The sequence below is a fragment of the Hyla sarda genome, chromosome 2 (assembly GCF_029499605.1).
Source record: "Hyla sarda isolate aHylSar1 chromosome 2, aHylSar1.hap1, whole genome shotgun sequence".
NCBI classification, from domain to species: domain Eukaryota; kingdom Metazoa; phylum Chordata; class Amphibia; order Anura; family Hylidae; genus Hyla; species Hyla sarda.
Window position 1 is genome coordinate 282,849,295 of NC_079190.1, and position 20,670 is coordinate 282,869,964.

Sequence of the window (20,670 nt, forward strand, 5' to 3'; positions counted from 1 at the left end):
CTTTGTGAACAATTAAAAAGATACCCATGGCTAGATACTTTTATATTTTTGTACCGCTTAATAAAAAATCTAAAACTTTTTGTACAAAATCAGTAATCTAAAATCGCCCTATTTTGACCACCTATAACTTTTTTATTTTGTCTGTATATAGGGCGGTATGAGGGCTCATTTTTTGTGCAGTCATCTGAACTTTTTATCGATACCACATTTGCATATATATAAAATTTATATGATTTTTTTTTTTTTTATAAAATGTGACAAAAAAAGCAGCATTTTTGGACTTTTTTTTATTTTCTATGTTTACGCCGTTCATCGTACGGGATCATTAACATATTTGATAGTTCGGACATTTATGCATGCAGCGATACCAAATATGTTTATAAAAAAAAAAACTTACACTTTTTGGGGGTAAAATGGGAAAAACAGACAATTTTCATTTTTATTGTGGTAGGGGATTTTTCACTTTTTTATTTTTTACATTTTTCAACTTTTTTTTATTTTATTTTATTTTTTTTACACTTTTTATGTCCCCATAGGGGACTATCTAGAGAGATCATTTGATTTCTAATATTTTTCAGTGCTATGCATAGGACATAGCACTGATCAGTATTATCGGCTATCTCCTGCTCTGGTCTGCTCGATCTCAGACCAGAGCAGGAGATGCCGGGAGACGGCTGGAGCCAAGTGAGGGGACCTCCGGCCGCCATTACAGACGATCGGATCGCAGCCGCGGCAGCGCTGCGGGCAATCCGATCATCTATTTTATTATGCGCACTGCCGCAGGTGCCGTGATCTGTACAGATCACAGCATCTGAGGGGTTAATGGCGGACATCCGCGTGATCGCAGCCGGAACCTGCCGCGCATGACGCTAGCACCGCTCCGATGTAAATGTACGTCCTGGTGCGGGAAGTACTGCCAAACCAGGATGTACATTTAATTCCGTGGTCGTTAAGGGATGCAATCATTTTTCATGGTTGCACTTACTTCCTCCTAGCTTACTAATAGTCATAACACTTACAATTTTTGTACTTTGTAATGACATCCTTTTACTCATCAAATCTACGTTAAAACATTTTTTTTTTTTTTAACCCAGCCATTTCGTAACTTTTTGGGGGCTTAATTTTTTTGCGTGGTACACTTTTTGGTAAAAAAAAAAAAAAGGGGGTGGGGGGGAAGATTCAAACTTTTATAGGGGACTATTGCATGCAATCCACAGATTGCATACACTGAACAATGCTATGCCATAGCACAGAATTGCACAGTGTAATCTGCGTTTAAAGCTGCTGAGGCTTCCTGGGGCACGGGGGAACCGTTAGGATGGCTAGGTAGCAAGTAGGGGCCCTCTTACCGTCCTCTCAGCTGATCAGGACTATTTTACCGCAGTTGTCCCGGCCAACTGCAACAAGCAGCTAGGAGCATATATTTTTTTTAAATCTAAGATGCTGCAATCAACTTTGATCGCGGCATCTAAGGTATGCCAGACATGATTGTGAACGGCGATGTCCGGCATTAGCCACGGGTCTCGTTTGCTACCATTCAGCTCCTATGCGCATATCATAAAACAACAAAGCGGGCGTAGGCCGTACACTTTTTGGTTGCATGAGGTCAGTTGTGACGTGTCTTTACCCTTAGGCTTCCTAACGGGAAGGTGTATGTCCCCAGGGTATGGGGCAATTGGCATCAGCCTCATAAGGGTTTTTGCCTTCCTCTGGATCAACACAGTAGGGATATAGGTTAAACTTTATGGATGTTTGTCTTTTTTTCAACCTTATGAACTTTGTTATCAAAATAAATATACTTAACCTCTTAAGGACAATTTTATTTTTACGTCTTAGTTTTTTCCTCCTCGTCTTTAAAAAATCATAACTCTTATATTTTCATCCACAGACTAGTATGAGGGCTTGTTTTCTGCACGACCAGTTGTCCGTTGTAATGCCATCACTCACTTTACCATAAAATGTATGGCGCAACCCAAAAAATACTATGTGTGTGGGGAAATTAAAAAGAAAACCACAATTTTACAAATTTTGGAAGGTTTTGTTTTGACGTGTTCTTTATTCTTTGGGTGAATACGATTGAAATGATACCCATGATGACATACTTTTCTATTACTGTTGCACTTAAAAAAAAAAAAAAAAATCGCAAACTGTTTAACAAAATTAGTACATTTAAAATCCCCCTATTTTGAAAGCCTATAACTTTTTCATATTTCCGTATAAGGCTCATTTTTTGCGCCATGATCTGTACTTTTTATTGATACCATATTTGTTTATATAAAACTTTTAATACATTTTTTATAAATTTTTTGGGAATAAAATGTTATAAACAAGATGCTATTTTGGACTTTTTTTTTCCGTTCACCGTACGGTATTATTAACATTTTGTTTTAATAGTTCGGATATTTATGCATGCAGCGATATCAAATATGTATACAAAATATATATATATATATATATATATATATATATATATATATATATTTTTTTTTTTTACACTTTTGGGGGTGAAATAGGGAAAATGGGACAATTTACGTTTTTATTGGGGGAGTTTTTTTTTTTCAAATGTTTTAACTTTTATTTTTACACTTTAATAGTCCTCATAGGGGACTATTTATAGCAATCATTCGATTGCTAATACTGTTCAGTGATATGCATAGGGAATAGCACTGATCAGTGTTATCGGTCATCTTCGGCTCTGGTCTGCTCGATCGTAGAACAGAGCAGAAGACCCGTGGAAGGCAGGGGAGGAGTGGCACTGCGGGCGATCCGATCATCCATTTTAGTGACCACAATGCTGCAGATGCCCTGATCTGTATTGATCACGGCATCTGAGGGGTTAATAGCAGACATCCGCGCGATCACTGATGTCCGCCATTACCGGCGGATCCCTGTCTGCTATCAGCAGCCGGGACCTGCCGCGCATGACCCGAGCATCGCTCCAATGCTCGCGGTTAAGTATAGGACGTCAATGTACGTCCTGGTGCATTAAGTACCAGCTCACCAGGACGTACATTTACGTCCGGCGTCGTTAAGGGGTTAAAAGCACACATTTTATATCAATATACTGTAAGGTGGAGATTTACTAAACAGTATTTTTGTAATTTGTGCTACAATGCAGCATATGGCATTTTGAGTATGCTTTCTCTGGACAGTTTGGAAAAGTGTCTAAAAATGGGTAATAGCAATGAAGTCACAAAAGTCGTCAAGCTACAAGTGCCAGCCAACTTGCACCATGTTAATAAATTCTGAAAACTTGCAGTCTTTTATATTTACTCTCTACAACATTACTGAGTATTCCTGAACCATAATAAATGCAAAAAAACACTGATGGGGAAAATAATTCAGCTCCCACATTGAGTGCTTTTCTCACACACTAAGAATTATAAAAAAAAAAAAAAAGGCATTCAGCACATTCAGCCCATTCAGCCCAAGCAGATGTTACTAAAGATCTAGGATATGGATCACACAAACATGGCCTGAGATGTTGTAATCTCGTCCCGTCCCCCCCCCCCCGATTAATATTTTTTTCCTTTAGATGTCTAAAAAGTAACCAAATTCCATAAAGTAGAGCAGCAATGAGTGATCACATAAGTGAAATAACACAGAAGTTCTACCTAAAACATTCCAGTAAAAACAAAAAGAGAAAAAATTATACTTTTTAGTAGATGATACAATTCTGCCCACAATAAAGATTTTTCAAGGTATGTACTCCATGTGTAAGGATCCATTAGCTCTAGATGCCTTACTTTGTGCCCACCTTCCCGCTCAGAAAAATGCTTCTTAAGTATTTGACCTGCTTTTGAGGGACAGGTTCAAATAAGGGAATTACATTGAAAACCTCTAAATGACACAGATGAACAAGTCAGTGCTATCACAACACACAAAAGGTAAACACAAATTTCCCAATAGCTTTAACGCAGGGCTCAAGTAACCTACTCACAATAATAACCACTAAAATAGCTGTCACTGAAGTAACAGGATGGTTAAAACCTGTAGAGCACATCCTATACTGAAAGCATTTTACAAATAAACAGACTGAAAAAGTGTCAGAGTGAGCAGAGATCCACGAACAACATTCCCCAAAGCCAACACATGGCTCAAAAGGCTGCATTGTTTAAAAGGAAAATGTTCCTGTGACAGAGCCTTATTCAGCTTTTCTCCTTCAAAGGGCACCAGCTTTTGTTTAAGATAATTCCACATAACCACAGATAGAAGACTACTGTGCACACACAGATACAATAAAACAAAAAAGTGCTGTTGTAAGACTGACTACAATGGTTGGGGGGTCATCCTTCTCTACATTTTATAGATCAAATGACACCATAAGGCGTAAGTCACTTCGTATGTGATCTACAAATAACGTGTCCAAAGTACACCAGCAACAAGAAACCAAGGTCTATTTTACTTTGGATACAAAAGTACACACAAAAAAGTATAGAATACAAACTGCAACGATTCATACAGGTATACAGGAGAAACATGTACTGAACAGCGATTAGTAAAACACAGAAAATAGACACGATCGTATTCACAACAAAAAGGTACAAGACACAATACATCTAGAAATACGGCTAGACAACATGACACCGACCTTTAAACACCAAGCATCAGCAAAGGGTATCTTCTGTTTGCCAGCTACACCCCAGGTACCAGCTGTTCAATCAGTTAATAGGTTATCATACCTCTACCAACGGCACCTCTGTGGACTGAATGTCTTTATGCCCCCAGGAAAGCAGAGGGGAGGAGATGATGTATTTATTCCTGAAACCTTGTGGATGATAAAGAATAAGCAATCTCTTCCATATACACATAAAACACACACACACTCACTATGGAGTATTCACACTATCTAGACACCATACAGTCCCTTTTCTAGCTATTGTCCTACTGCTTTATTTTCCATAGTATGGAAAATATTTTACAGGAATACAAAAGAGGATCTAGCGAGAGACAGTGTTATGGAGGAGTAAGGGGCGTATCAAAGTGGGGGAGGTGGCTGAGGAGGCTTTGTTTACGATGGCTAAAGGAGGGTTTATCTATTTTGATGGAGTTCAGGCTCAGCTGTAACCTGTAGTCCCCAGAGAGGTAGAAGAGGGAGGTGAAGAGGCACAATAAGATGGATTGGTGGTAGATGACACATGATGACAAGCAAACCCATTAAATCATTAATAATAATTATACATATATTAACAAATTAGATATTCTTGAGCCTACATGTTTCTCAGTGTAGCACCATGATAGGGTATGGGGGAAAATGAATAATAGTTGACATTTTTTTAACCGGTTAATGTTTACAGTGACTACCATGTTTTGGTGGGAAAAGGATAAATGCCAAGTATCAGTCACATTGTACTGACCGAAATTAAAATAAGGATTTATATGAATATACTCGAGGGGAAAAAGCCCCTATAGTCTAAAATTACCAGGAAATAAAATCATGAGTTGTCTACTTAAAAACAAAACAACATAATTCTGAATATTTATAGGCAGTTTTTCTGTTTTGGATCCTCAAGTCATAAGTGGAGACAAAGAATGCCTCCCAAATTACAAAGAAATCCCATGGATTTGAATGTCCCATGTAATGCTCAGTTGTCTCTGTGGCGACAGATGCTGCAGGGAAATTGAACAGTTACTGACAGGCATCCCCACTGTTGAAGCTGATCACTGATAGTAAAGGCAGAGGGACAGGTAGGGGAAACATTTACAAAGACTGGGGTTTCACACACTGGCTTTCAGTAAAACAGAGTTGGTATTACATTCAGCAGATTTATTAAAGAGGTTATCCAGCAGCTGGGGCGAGGGGGGACCCAGTGTGTCACACTGATACTCAGCAAATCCATGGCTAAGGCGGAACATTGTTAGTTCACTACTGTAAATTGTAGCAAGATTGTTGTGCATGGGAGGCCACGCCCCTTTACAACAAGCCACGCCCCCTTAGCAGGGCCACATTTTTCTGAGTTAAAAAAAGAATCAAGGACATAACATTTATAGCAAAGTTATTTATCATGTACAGTGAACCGCATGCATACAAAACGAAACCCAGAACTGTCCAGAACTGCAGATCCCAGAAAAAACATGGAATAAAAAGTGATCGGAAAGTCACATACGCAAAAACAGTAAATAAAAACTACAGATCACAGCACACACAAAAAATTAGCAATTAAAGGAGTAGTCCAGTGGTGACTCAGTGGTGAGCAACTTATCCCCTATCCTAAGGATAGGGGATAAGTTGCAGATCGCGGGGGGTCCGACCGCTGGGGCCCCCTGCGATCTCCTGTACAGAGCCCCGACAGCCCGCAGGAAGGGGGCGTGTCGACCTCCGCACGAGGCGGCGGCCGACACGCCCCCTCAATACAACTCTATGGCAGAGCCAAAGCGCTGCCTTCGGCAATCTCCGGCTCTGCCATTGAGATGTATTGAGGGGGCGTGTCGGCCGCCGCTTCGTGCGGGGGTCAACACCCGCTATCTGGGCGGAGAGCTGGGGCCCCATACAGAGAGATCGCAGGGGGCCCCAGCAGTCGGACCCCCCGCGATCTCAAACTTATCCCCTATCCTTAGGATAGGGGATAAGTTTTTCACCACTGGACTACCCCTTTAAAAGGAGGAGTAGTCCAGTCGTGAACAAGTGGTGAACAACTTATCCCCTATCCTAAGGATAGGGGATAAGTTGCAGATCTCGGGGGGGTTCGACCGCTGGGACCCCCCGCGAACTCCTGTACGGGGCCCTGACAGCCCGCACGAAGGGGGCGTGTCGACCACCGCACGAAGCGGTGGCCGACACGCCCCCTCAATACCGGGGCAATCTCCAGCTCTGCCATAGCGATGTATTGAGGGGGCGTGTCTGCCGCAGCTTCGTGCGGTGGTCGACACCCACTATCTGGCCAGCAAGCCTGGTCCCCATACAGAGAGATCACGGGGGGCCCCAGCGGTCGGACCCCCGCGATCTCAAACTTATCCCCTATCCTTAGGATACGGGAATACGTTTTTCACCACTGGACTACCCCTTTAAATAGCCCTCAGTACTTATTAGCTGCTGTATAGCCAGGAATAAGTTGTGTAGTCTGTACTAAAGACTATCAAGAGCATGAGCAAATCCCCATATCAAACCTCTCCTGCTCTGGGCAGTTCCTGACACAGACAGAGGTGGCAGCAGAGAGCACAGTGGTCAGACTGGAAAGAACTACACAAGTTCCTCCAGGGCATACGGCAGTTTAAGATTTTTAAATAAAGTTATACAGATTTGCAAATTACTTCTATCACCTTTCAATTTGAAAAAAAAAAATCTTTCTGGAGTACCCCTTTAGGCTGCGTTTTTTTGTGTGAAAAAAACTTAAGCAAAAAATGCCAGTGCAATTTGTTGTGTCTGATATTTTTTCTGGCGTTTTTGCCTTTGAGTGGAAATTGCATTTTTGGCCCTTTTGGCGTTTTTTTTATTTTTTTTTATTTGTTGGGTACCAAAAAAAAACAAAAAACAAAAACAGCAGTAGTGATAGAAAAAAAATGTATTTAAAGAAATTTCGATTTTTTTATAACTACATTTTAATTAATTTTTAAACAGGGGCGGAAAGGGCACTAAAAATGTAGCAGACATTAATAAAAATGTAGTGTGTGGTTTTCACCTTTTTAACCCCTTAACGGCCACAGACATAAAGGTTCGTCCTAGTTTGGCGGTACTTCGCGCACCAGGATGTACATTAACGTCCTGTGTATGACCACGAGCATTAGAGCGGTGCTCGCGTCATACATGGCAGGTTCCGGCTATCAGCAGCCGGGGACCCGCCGGAAATGGGCGACATCCGCGATCGCGCGGATGTCCGCCATTAACCCCTCAGATGCCGTGATCCGTACAGATCACGGCATCTGCGGCAATGCGCATGTTAAAATAGATAATCGTATCGCCTGCAGTGCTGCCGCGTCGATACGGTCATCTGTAATGATCGGAGGTCCCCTCACCTGCCTCCGTCCGTCTCCCGGCGTCTTCTGCTCTGGTCTGAGATCAAGCTGACCAGAGCAGGAGATAGCCGATAATACTGATCAGTGCTATGTCCTATGCATAGCACTGAACAGTATTAGCAATCAAATGATTGCTATAGATAGTCCCCTGTGGGGACAATTAACCCCTTAAGAACTCAGCACATTTTGGCCTTAACCCCTTAAAGACCGGGGTTTTTTCCGTTTTTGCATTTTCGTTTTTTGCTCCTTGCCCTTTAAAAAAATCATAACTCTTTCAATTTTGCACCTATAAATCCATATGATGGCTTATTTTTTGCGCCACCAATTCTACTTTGTAATGACGTCAGTCATTTTGCCCAAAAACCTACGGTGAAACGGAAAAAAAAATCATTGTGCGACCAAATTAAAAAAAAAACGCCGTTTTGTAACTTTTGGGGGCTTCCGTTTCTACGTAGTACATTTTACGGTAAAAATGACACCTTATCTTTATTCTGTAGATCCATACGGTTAAAATGATACCCTACTTATATAGGTTTGATTTTGTCGGACTTCTGGAAAAAATCATAACTACATGCAGGAAAATTAATACGTTTAAAATTGTCATCTTCTGACCCCTATAACTTTTTTATTTTTCCCTGTATGGAGCGGTATGAGTGCTCATTTTTTGCGCTGTGATTCGAAGTTTTTAACGGTACCATTTTTGCATTGATAGGACTTATTGATATAAAAATGATATAAAAAGCTCTATTTTGGACTCGAATTTTTTTGCGCGCACGCCATTGACCGAGCGGTTTAATTAATGATATATTTTTATAATTCGGACATTTCCGCACGCGGTGATACCATATATGTTTATTTTTATTTACACTGTGTTTTTTGTTTTTATTGGAAAAGGGGGGTGATTCAAACTTTTAATAGGGGAGGAGTTAAATGATCTTTATTCACTTTTTTTTTTCACTTTTTTTTTGCAGTGTTATAGCTCCCATAGGGACCTATAACACTGCACACACTGATCATCATTGATCACTGGTTTCTCATAAGAAACCAGTGATCAACGATTCTGCCGCATGACTGCTCATGCCTGGATCTCAGGCACTGAGCAGTCATTCGGCGATCGGACAGCGAGGAGGCCGGTAGTGGCCCTCCCGCTGTCCTCTCAGCTGTTCGGGATGCCACGATTAGCCGCGGCTATCCCGAACAGCCCGACTGAGCTAGCCGGCAACTTTCACTTTCACTTTTAGCCGCTATTAGAGGCGGGTCCCGGCTTCACTATGACGCCGGGCCCGCCGTGATATGATGCGGGGTTACTGTGTAACCCCGCGTTATAACAGGAGAGCAGGACCAAGGACGTACCGGTACGTCCTTGGTCCTTAAGGGGTTAAGGACTCAGACAATTAAATTTTTACATTTTCATTTTTTCCTCCTCGCCTTCTAAAAATCATAACTCTTTTATATTTTCATCGCCAGACTAGTATGAGGGCTTGTTTTTTGCGCGACCAGTTGTCCTTTGTAATGACATAACTCATTATATCATAAAATGTATGTCGCAACCAAAAAACACAATTTTTGTGGGGAAATTAAAAAGAAAAACGCAATTTTGCGAATTTTGGAAGGTTTCGTTTTCAAGCCGTACAATTTACGGTAAAAATGACGTGTGTTCTTTATTCTGAGGGTCAATACGATTAAAATGATACCCATTATTACATACTTTTCTATTATTGTTGCACTTAAAAAAAAATCACAAACTTTTTAACCAAATTAGTACGTTTATAATCCCTTTATTTTGATGACCTCTAACTTTTTTATTTTTCCGTATAAGCGGCGGTATGAGGGCTTATTTTTTTGCGCCATGATCTGTACTTTTTTTTATACCATATTTGCATATAAAAAACTTTTAATACATTTTTTATAAAATTTTTATGAAAAAAGTAGCAATTTTGGACTTTTTTTAAAAAAATTTTTACGTTCACGCCGTTCACCGTACGGGATCATTAACATTTTATTTTAATAGTTCGGACATTTATGCACGCGGCGATACCAAATATGTCTATTATATATTTTTTTTAACGCTTTTTGGGGGTAAAATAGGAAAAAACGGACGTTTTACTTTTATATTGGGGGAGGGGATTTTTCCCTTTTTTTTTACACTTGAATAGTCCCCATAGGGGACTATTCATAGCAATACCATGATTGCTAATACTGATCTGTTCTATGTATAGGACATAGAACAGATCAGTGTTATCGGTCATCTTCTGCTCTGGTCTGCTCGATCTCAGACCAGAGCAGAAGATGCCGGGAGCCGGAAGGTGAGGGGACCTCCGTGCGGCGTCCTGAATGATCGGATCATTCATTGAAATCGCGCACTGCCGCAGATGCCGGGATCTGTATTGATCCCGGCACCTGAGGGGTTAATGGCGGACACCCGCGAGATCGCGGGCGTCGGCCATTGCCGGCGGGTCTCTGGCTGCGATCAGCAGCCGGGATCAGCCACGCATGACACGGGCATCGCTCCGATGCCCGCGGTTATGCACAGGACGTAAATGTACGTCCTGGTGCGTTAAGTACCACCGCACCAGGACGTACATTTACGTCCTGCGTCCTTAAGGGGTTAAAGTGTAAAAATAAAAAGTTAAAAAAAAGTGAAGTGAAAAATCCCCTCCCCCAATAAAATGAAAATTGTCAGTTTTTCCCATTTTACACCCAAAAAGCGTAATTTTTTTTAAATAAACATATTTGGTATCGCCGCATGCGTTAATGTCCCAACTATCAAAATATAATGTTAATGATCCCATACATGAATGGCGTAAACATAAAATATAAAAAAAAATTCAAAAAATGCTGCTTTTGTCACATTTTATTCCCAAAAAAATCTATAAAAAATTATCTAAAAGTTTTATATATTCAAATGTGGTAACAATAAAAAGTACACATGAGAGCGCAAAAAAATGAGCCCTCAAACCGCCTTATATACGGAAAAATGAAAAAGCTATAGGTGGTCAAAATAAGCCGATTTTAGATTACTGATTTTGTACAAAAAGTTTTAGATTTATTTTAAGCGGTACAACAAAATAAAAAGTATCTAGCCATGGGTATCATTTTAATCGTATTGACCCATAGAATGAAGAATACATAATTTTTATTGTAAAATTGTACAGTGTGAAAACAAAACCCTCCAAAATGTGCAAAATTGTGGTTTTCATTTAAATTTCCTCCCTAAAATTTTTTTTATTTTTTTATGGTAAAATGAGAGGCTTCATTACAAAGTACAATTGGTCACGCAAAAAACAAGCCCTTATATGGGTCTGTAGATGGAAATATAAGAGAGTTATGGATTTTAGAAGGCGAGGAGGAAAAAACGAAAACGCAAAAATAAAATTGGCCTGGTCCTTAAGGTCCTTTAACCCCTTAAGGACCAAGCCCATTCTGACCTTAACATGTATAGCTTGGAAGAAAGAAGAGACAGAGGTGATATGATAGAGACTTTTAAATACATAAATGGAATCAACACGGTAAAAGGAGGAGAGCATATTTTAAAGAAGAAAAACTACCACAAAAGGACATAGTTTTAAATTAGAGGGGCAAAGGTTTAAAAGTAATATCAGGAAGTATTACTTTACTGAGAGAGTAGTGGATGCATGGAATAGCCTTCAGGGATGTGGAATTCCTATCGGCCGACGCCCGGGACATGCAGTTTCGGGCGCCGGGCAGGTGAATTTTTCCGTCCCTTAGCCCGGCTTCGGGCAAGCAGGGCCGGACCTGACAAGAGCTGCAGCCCTCTGCAGTCTGCTCCGTACTCTGCAGAAACTCTGTGGAAACTCGCGTTTTCCGAATGCAGAGCAGGGGAGATGAGAAGCTCTGCACGTCATCTCTCCCCTACTCTGCATTCTTTCTCCCCGTGTAGACCTGAGTCATCTGCCTTCGCTCCCCCCAGCTCTAGCTTCGGAGAGCTGAGGGGAGGAGCGGTCGCACATCTGCACTGGGCGCAAGATTCACACCAGCGCTAATAGCCCGGCATGCGGCGCTCGGCAGTCTGTATGGAGTGGGCTCCGGACTCGTGCCCGCTCCGTACTCTGCAGCCCCCGGCTGTGATCAGTAGCCGGGGGCCGCCGCGAACAGCCAGCATGCAGCAATCGCAGCGGCTGGCTATTAACCCTTTAGATCGCCGCTGTCAAAGCTGACAGCGGCGTCTAAAGGGACATGTGTATGCTCCCTGGTGGGCTAGTGGGGTGGATTGCCCCCCCGCAGCATGATCGCAGGGGGGCGATCTACTATAGAGGTAGCCGGAGGGCTTACCTCTGTTCCCTGGTGTCCGTGGCTCTGTCATCGATAGAGCCTGGCTGGACCAAGCTCTATCAATGGATCACAGAGCACACAGATCAATGAGTTCAATAGAACTCTATTCATCTGTATGAGGAATCTAATGATTCCTCCTAAAAGTCTAATAAAGTGTAAAAAAATAAATAAAAAGTTTTAATAAAAGTTTAAAACACACATTAACCCCTTTCATGTTAAAAGTTCAAATCACACCCTTTTCCTATATAAAAAAGTACAAACATAATTAAAATAAACATATTTGTTATCGCTTTGTGCGTAATTGTACGACCTATTAAAATATAACATTATGTATCCCATACAGTAAATGACGTAAATGTAACAAAAAATACCAAACCCCAGAATTGCAATTTTTATAATATCCCAGAAAAAAAGTTAAAGTGATTAAAAAGTCAGTTCAATACCAAAATGGTACCAATACAAAAAACAGATTATGGCGCAAAAATGGGGTCAAAAACGGCAATTAAATTTTTTTGAAAAAGTTCAATTTTTAAATTAGTAAAACATGACATAAACTATACAAATATGGTATTACTGTAATAAGGCCGGCCTAAAGTATCAAAACAACGTTATCTCAACCACAAGGTAAATGGCATAGAAAAGAAAACCACCAAATCTGCAAAATTATCTTTTACTATTTCAATTTCACTTCACCTAAATTATATATACCGTATTTATCGGGGTATACCACGCACCGGCCTATAACACGCACCCTCATTTTACCAAGGATATTTGGGTAAAAAAAGTTTTTTACCCAAATATCCATGGTAAAATGAGGGTGCGTGTGTGCGCGTGTATACCCCGATACATCCCCAGGAAAGGCAGGGGGAGAGAGGCCGTCGCTGCCCGCTTCTCTCCCCCTGCCTTTCCTGGGGTCTAGAGCCCTGCTGCCGGCCCTTCTCTCCCCCTGGCTATCGGCGCCGCTGCCCGTTCTGTCCCCCTGACTATCGGTACCGGCGCCCCATTGCCGGCGCCGATAGCCAGGGGGAGAGAAGCGGCGCCGACAGCCAGGGGGAGAGAAGGGGCAGCGGCACCCATTGCCGGCGCCGCTGCCCCGTTGCCTCCCCCCATCCCCGGTGGCATAATTACCTGGGTTGGGTCCGCGCTGATGCAGGCCTCCGGCGTGCGTCCCCTGACGTCATGCGCCGCGCCGTGCAGCGCATAGCAACGACGAAGGGGACACACGCCGGAGGCCTGCAGCAGCGCGGACCTGACCCAGGTAATTATGCCACCGGGGATGGGGGGAGGCAACGGGGCAGCGGCGCCGGCAATGGGTGCCACTGCCCCTTCTCTCCCCCTGGCTATCGGCGCCGGTACCGATAGTCAGGGGGACAGAACGGGCAGCGGCGCCGATAGCCAGGGGGTGAGAAGGGCCGGCAGCAGGGCTCTAGACCCCAGGGAAGGAAGGGGGAGAGAAGCGGGCAGCGACGGCCTCTCTCCCCCTGCCTTTCCTGGGGCGGTATCGGCGTATAAAACGCACATAGACTTTAGGCTAAAAATTTTAGCCTAAAAAGTGCGTGTTATACGCCGATAAAGACGGTATATATATTTTGGTTCGGAAAATAGGTTATTGAAAAATTAAAAAGGTATCCTTATAGTAGGTAGTTATGGCTATTATAGGGCGAGGAGGAAAAAATGACAAGTAGATTTTCTCCGTTTTTGTCCCGTGGACAAGTAGTTTTTTTTAACTAAAATTTCCACACCCCTGAGCCTTCCTGCAGAAGTTGTCGCGGCAAACACAGTGAAGGAGTTTAAACATGCATGGGATAAGCATAAGGCTATCCTTCATATAAAATAGGGCCAGGGACTAATGATAGGATTCAGACTATTGGGCAGACTAGATGGGCCAAACGGTTCTTATCTGCCGACACATTCTATGTTTAAAAAAAAAAAATTTAGGTGGTAATACTATTCCCAGCTTGTAACACACTGTTCCATGATGGGAGTAGTAGTTCCTGTACTAATAGACAGATCTCCCCAGGTGTCACTCCTGACACCTGATGCGACCATCCATAATATAGCAGAGATGCGAAGCGGCTCTATACAGCGCTCGCATCTCTGCTCTGTACTCCGGGCCGACCAGTGATGTGAATAGAACATCACTCTTTCATATTTTCCACCCAGAGTGGGGACTGGCTGGATGATGGCAGCCAATCCCTGCTCTCCGTGGGAAATATGAACGAGTGAGTGGCCAGCCTGAGTACAGGGCAGAGATTTGAGCGCAGAAGAAAGCTGATCCGCATCTCAGGGATGAAGGATGATCGCAGCAGGTGTCAGGAGTGACACCCGCTGTGATCTGTCCTTAACTGCAGGTACTACTGCTCCCAACATGGAGCACACATTGCTCCATGCTGGGAGCTGTAGTACCTGCACTAATAGACAGATCGCAGCCTGACACCCTGATCACTCCTGACACCCGCTATGATCCTCCTGTATAATGTATAGATGCGGGCGTCTGCTCTTCTATGGTTCCCTGCACTGACATATAAATACACCTATTCATAATTCCCACAGAGAGTTGTGATTGGCTGGAATCATCTGGCCAAACACCGATCTCTGCAGGAAATATGAATAGGTGTATATACAGCAGTGTAGGGGACCATAGAAGAGCGGCTGGCCGCATCTAAACATTATACAGGAGGATCGCAACGGGTGTCAGAAGTGACACGGGCGATCTGTCAATCAGTACAGGTACTACTATTCCCATCATGGAACAGTGTGTTCCATGCTGGGAGTAGTAGTACTACAAAAAAAAAAAAAGTGAAACATGCACACACACTGACACACACACTACATTTTTAGCGCCCTGCCTGCCTACATAAATTGACCCGTTTAAAAATGTATTAACATTTAGTTACAGTTTTTTCCATCACTACTGTATCTTTTTTTATTTTTTTTTCATGGTACCCTACGAAATTTTATTTAAAAAAATATATATAAAATAAAAATAAAGGATCGCTGGGGGCGTGGCCTGGATGGAGAGCCGAGCGGTCGCACTCTGCAGTGCTCCCGCTTACCCAGCTCTAAATTACCCTGACTACCCTATAATCCTGTGGCCCCGACTCATCTCTCTGACTCCCGGGTCCGTGGAGCTGGTTCCGGTGCGGTCCAGGAGCGGCTTGCGGCGTAGATAGAGGGGCGGTGTGGCTTCAGCGGCAGATCAGCTGGTGCGGAGGTCCCTGAGGAGTTGCGGGATCGCTGAGAGGCACGGCAGGTACCGGAAGGAGGCACTGAGAAGTCGGGCTGGTCGCAGGCCCAGGGCCTGCATGGATTCCTTGCACGGGGGGAGCGGCGGCCATTATTCCCTGCTTTGTGGGAGTGGCCTTGAGGTTGCCATAGTAACTCCTGCTGCCCCGGCTGAGTGGAGGGCCCTCTGTATGTGCTGTGCAGGGAACACCTACTCCTACAGTACTCTATCCTCTGGCCCTCATCTACGTCCTCTCAGGGGGGCATGCTGAGACTTGTGGTTCCCTGCAAAAAGGGCTGACCTCCTTGCACACTGCTACTTCTGGCATCTGCTTGCCTGTACCTAAAGGAGGACTGCTGGGACTTGTGGTGCTGGGAGCTTGCCTTGCAGCTGTGGTGGGTGTCTGACTATATTCCTGCTGAACTTTGCTATTCTCTGCTGCTGGGACCTGTGGTGCCTCACCCTCGAGAGCTGCATTTGTGGAGTGCACCTGTCTGTGGCTGGTGGAGCTGCTGGGACCTGTGGTGCTTTCCTGCATTACTCCCTCTCGGGTGCCTGATACGGTGCTGCTCTTCTACATCTCCTATCCCAACTGTAAGGGCTGCTGGGACTTCTAGTGCTCTACCTGTGGCTCCAGTTCTTGGGGCCTGCTGTGGTGCCGTCCTTCTACATCTCATACACAGGTGGTGTACGCTGCTGGAGCTTGTGGGACTGAATATCCTAGTGCCTGCGGGGTGCTGCTGCACTACTTCCCTTCTACTGCAGAGCTTATAGTTACCTCTGGACTGTTCTCCATACCAAGCATTGCCACTATGGGTGGACAGCGGGGCAAATCCAAGAAGTCTAAACATGCTGCTGAGGCTGATAGACAATCTTTGGAGGATGAGGCCTCTTCTGATGAGGTGCACTCTCAGGCGAGCAGGAAGGGACTCCTGTCTTGATACGCCTTTGGCTTCCAAAGGTCTCTGCTCACGCTGTCAATGACCTTAGCCAGTTCTCTAGGCCTCCAGAGGTGGTGGGACGAGAATCTCTTGACCCAACTCCTTCGCTGTTTTCTGGTTCTCCTAGCCCTGGGAGGTGCTGCTACCCGCACCATGCTACATGTCCTGCTGCTTCGGTGGATCAGAAGTTTACAGAGTTGCTTGCGACCTTTACCTCCAGTCAGACTATGATGATCTCTAGGGTGGATGAGCTGCGACAGGAGTTCGTGATCCTTCGTCATGAGACGCAAAAACTGCGTGAACGTATGGAGGAGGTGGAACGCCGGGTTTCTACAGTTGAGGATACCCTTCACCCTCTGCCGGAACAAATGGCCTCTCTGCAGTGACAAGTAAAAACTGTCTTGGACCGTGCTGATGATATGGAAAATAGGCGTCGGCACAACAATATTCGCGTGATGGACCTTCCGGAGAAGGCAGAGGGGTCGGATCCTGTGGCGTTTCTGGAGTTTTGGCTGAAAGAGATCCTGCAGGTGCACACTTTCTCACCTTACTTCACTGTGGAAAGAGCACATAGGGTGCCGGACAGGCCTCCTCCTCCTGGAGCTCCTCCTAGACCTTTTCTTGCAAAATTACTACACTTCAAAGATCGGGACGCAATCCTGCGAGCTGTACGCATTAAAGGGGAGATGCGCTGTAATGGAAGCAGAGTTGCCTTTTATCCAGATTTCTTGGTGGAGCTACGTAAGCAAAGTACCAAGGTGCACCTTCGACTCCGCACTAAGGGATATCGCTATGCCATGCTGTTCCCTGCTCGTCTTTGAGTGGTGGATGGTGCAACTGCCAGGTTCTTAACGTCTCCAGTCAAGGCTCTGCAGTGGGTGGATGCTGCTCCTCCTGTGGCTCCCCCGGACTGATCATATGGCGAATCAGCGCAAGCCTTCTCCTGCTTCCCATTTCTTTAGAGAGCTAGGTTAGTGGTTGGGGTGAGCCTTAGAGCTCATGGACTATATCCCTGGTTATGATTCCTTGATTAGAGGGATCTCTAATGAGTTTGCCACAGAGATAGTATAGTGGGTTGGTGGGAGTGGGGTGGGCCACTCCAGTGGAGTTCTTGATACCTCCCATTAGTTAGCGTTTAGGGTCTAGGTCTGCACATGTTCCCAGTGTTAGACAGGGTTTTGTTGGGGATGTTTTCTTTGTATTTTGAATTTGTTTGTTTGTGCCCTGTCTGTCTTTGTGATGTCTTGTGTCTTGTAAGTGGTGTGTATGGTGTTTGTTCCCGGAGAGCCTCATGTGGTGCCATTATGTTTTAGGTGCGCTATTAAAACTACTCAGGAGCTTTTATGTGCAGGAGAGGGTTCTCTGCACAGTGGTGATCCTTCTGTAAATTGTCAGTTTAGGCATTGATAATGGGGTCACTTTGTATTGTGAGTTGGAATGTTGGAGGCCTTAACTCCCAAATTTAAACGGGGTCTGTGCCTAAACTTTGTAAAGAAGCAGTCCCCACACTTGATTTGTTTAAAGAAACTCCTTTTACTGATCAGAAAATCCTTGCTCTCAAACGGGCTTGGATAGCGAGGGGAGATCACTCCACTTATTCTTCCTCTGCTAGGGGGGGTGTCTATTTTGGTGACTAAATCTATTCCCCTGGTCATTGATCAAGTAGCTTGTGACCAATTTGGTAAGATTGTGATTCTTTAATGTTCCTTACATGCCTTCAGGTTTTTTTTTGGTGTCTGTGTATGTCCCCCCTCCTTTTCGTGTTGATGTCTTAGACTGTCACATTCAAATTACTGACGTTTCCCTCTCTGCCTGTTCTCCTTATTGGTTACTTTAATGCAGTCCACGATCAGAGTGCCGATCGCGGTGCCAAGACTCCCTTGGACTTAATGCCTGGAGTGCGGCACTGTCTCATACGGGTAGATCTTCTACCTTTGGTAAGAGATGTCATGTACACCACTAGGGGGATCTCAGACCACTCAGCTCTTGTACTGTCATTGGGACTAGGCCCTCGCCACTCCTCCAAAGTCTGGGAGATGCATCCCGGATGGCTGCAGGAGGAGGTGGTGATGGCATCCTTGCTGGAAGCTCACAATTGTTTTTGGGAATATAATGTGTTAGTGCAGTGGGAAGCTTATAAGGCTCATGTTAGGGGGGCTTTTATGACTGGAGTTGCCGGACGGAGGGCAGCATATTCGGCTAGGGAACATGCGCTTGCAGGTAGAGATTGGGGTTTTGGAAGCGGAGGTGGTGAGGGATCCTTCCCTTGATGTTGAATGTCCATGGTTACGGGCCAAGAGGGCTCTCTTGATCCATCAGAGAGAAAAGGTTCAAAAGAGGATGGTGGACAGGGAGGCGGCCATATTCGAATTTGGGGATAAAATTGGTAGGTTATTGGCATATTTGGCGAGAGAGAAAGCCAGTGGTCGCTAGATCTTGTATTGGGGGGGGGGTTCTGGGATTTTGGAATCTGCCCCTATTGCTATTAATGCTGTCTTTCGGGACTTTTATACTCATCTATATACCTCTCCATTGCTGGCTGTGCCTGACGGTTTAGTGCCATTTTTGAAAGGATTGCATCTTACACCCTTGACTACAGCTCAGCCAGCCGATCTAGATGCCCCTTTCTCTGATGAGGAAGTTTCTATGGCTATTGCTTCTTTGTCTGATGGGGAAAACTCTGAGGTTGAATGGGATGATTGGAGATTGGTACAGGGCGAATGAGGAGTGGCTGATACATATTCTTCAGAACCTATTTAGCATGGCTATGGAGACTGGGAGGCTCCCTGGTTCCATGAGAGAGGCCCATATCGTAGTTCTTCCTAAACCAGGAAAGGATCTGACTTTACTAGACTCTTAAAGACCTATAAACCTCCTTAATGTACACATCAAACTTTTGGCTAAAATATTAGCTAATTGGTTACAAAGGGTCATAGCCTCTATTATTCATCCTGATCAGACAGGCTTTATGCCAGGGAGAGTGACGGATATTAATGTCCATCTTACATAGCCGCTGTGGAAGGGGTTGCCTTCTGGGCATAAGTAGTTAACCTAGATGTGTATAAGGCTTTTGACCCATTGGAATGGGTGTATCTTTGGGGTGTCCTGGGGGTACTTCGGATTGGTCCACCGTTCCGGGCGTGGGTACGCTTGCTATATGATAATCCTAGAGCCAGGGTGCAAACCAATTTAGAAGTATCGGAGTCCTTCCATCTGGGCAGAGGTACACGGCAGGGCTTCCCCATCTCCTTTTTTGTTTGCCCTAGCAGTAGAGCCGCAGGCGACGGCCATCAGATCGTCCTATTGTATTCGGGGTGTGTGTAGGGGCTCCTTAGAGGAGAGAGTCTCCATGTATGCAGATGACACACTGGTTTATTTGGCTGATGTTCAGGGCTCCCTGGGGGCCTTGTTTGTCCTCTTAGCCCAATTAACCTGAAGACCTGAGAAAGAACTAAATTTGTCTAAGTCTTCTCTGATGCCACTATCGGTGGCTGCGGACCCCATTCCGTCTCTTCCTCTTGGGTTGCAAACATTTTCTCAATTTAGATATTTGGGAGTGGAGGTTTCTGCGTGTGTGAGGGGCTATGTAAGGTTGAACTTACATCCAGTTTTGTCATTGGTGTCAGTCAAGCTACAGACCTAGCTGGCAGGATTAATATCTTTAAAATTATATACCTAAGTTTTTGTATTTCTTCCATCTTTCTCCGGTAATTCCTCCCAGGAAATATTTTGCTAAGCTGAGCGGCACCTTGAGATCCTTCTATTGGCAAGATAAACCGCCGCGACTGGGTCAGGTGCTGCTTCAGGCGTCCAAACAGCGGGGCGGCTTAGCTGCGCCTAACATGTACTATTATTTTTTAGCATTTCAATTGGTGTATGCTGCCTGGTGGATCGACCTGGACCTGGCAAATGCATCTACTGCCCTTGCGGGAGCTCTCGTGGGTTTGTATGAAACCATGACCAATACCCTTTACAGATACACTTCTAATTCTAGGTTGTTGGTCCCTATTCAAACTGTGGCTGAGGTGTAGTCGGTGGTATATTTCTGACTCGTCTGATAGATCTGTGCATACACGGATGTTACCAGCTCAACGTCCCAGTGCGAAATGTTGGCACTAGCAACACTAAACAGCGCTGTGCAGTTTCTAATTGAGTACATTACTGTACAGTAGACTCTTTGGGCCAGTTGCACTGCACCAGACGCTAGGAATCAAACAGCACTACAGCTGCTGTATGCTTTCAAGTGCCAACTGGTGG

General features: G+C 44.4%; 1 protein-coding gene across 18 annotated transcripts in view; it reads right to left on the reverse strand.

Moving 5' to 3' along the window:
* Positions 1–20,670, reverse strand: part of EPB41 (erythrocyte membrane protein band 4.1) — a 201,245-nt gene that overhangs the window by 173,693 nt on the left and 6,882 nt on the right. The window contains exon 1 of one of the 18 annotated variants that reach the window (XM_056557270.1): positions 4,683–4,944. The exons of 16 other annotated variants lie outside the window; for them this stretch is intronic. The gene's annotated coding sequence lies outside the window, so the exon portion shown is untranslated. Of the gene's footprint in view, positions 1–4,591; positions 4,945–20,670 lie in introns of those variants that run through there. One more of the 18 variants, XM_056557268.1, reaches the window with a different exon arrangement.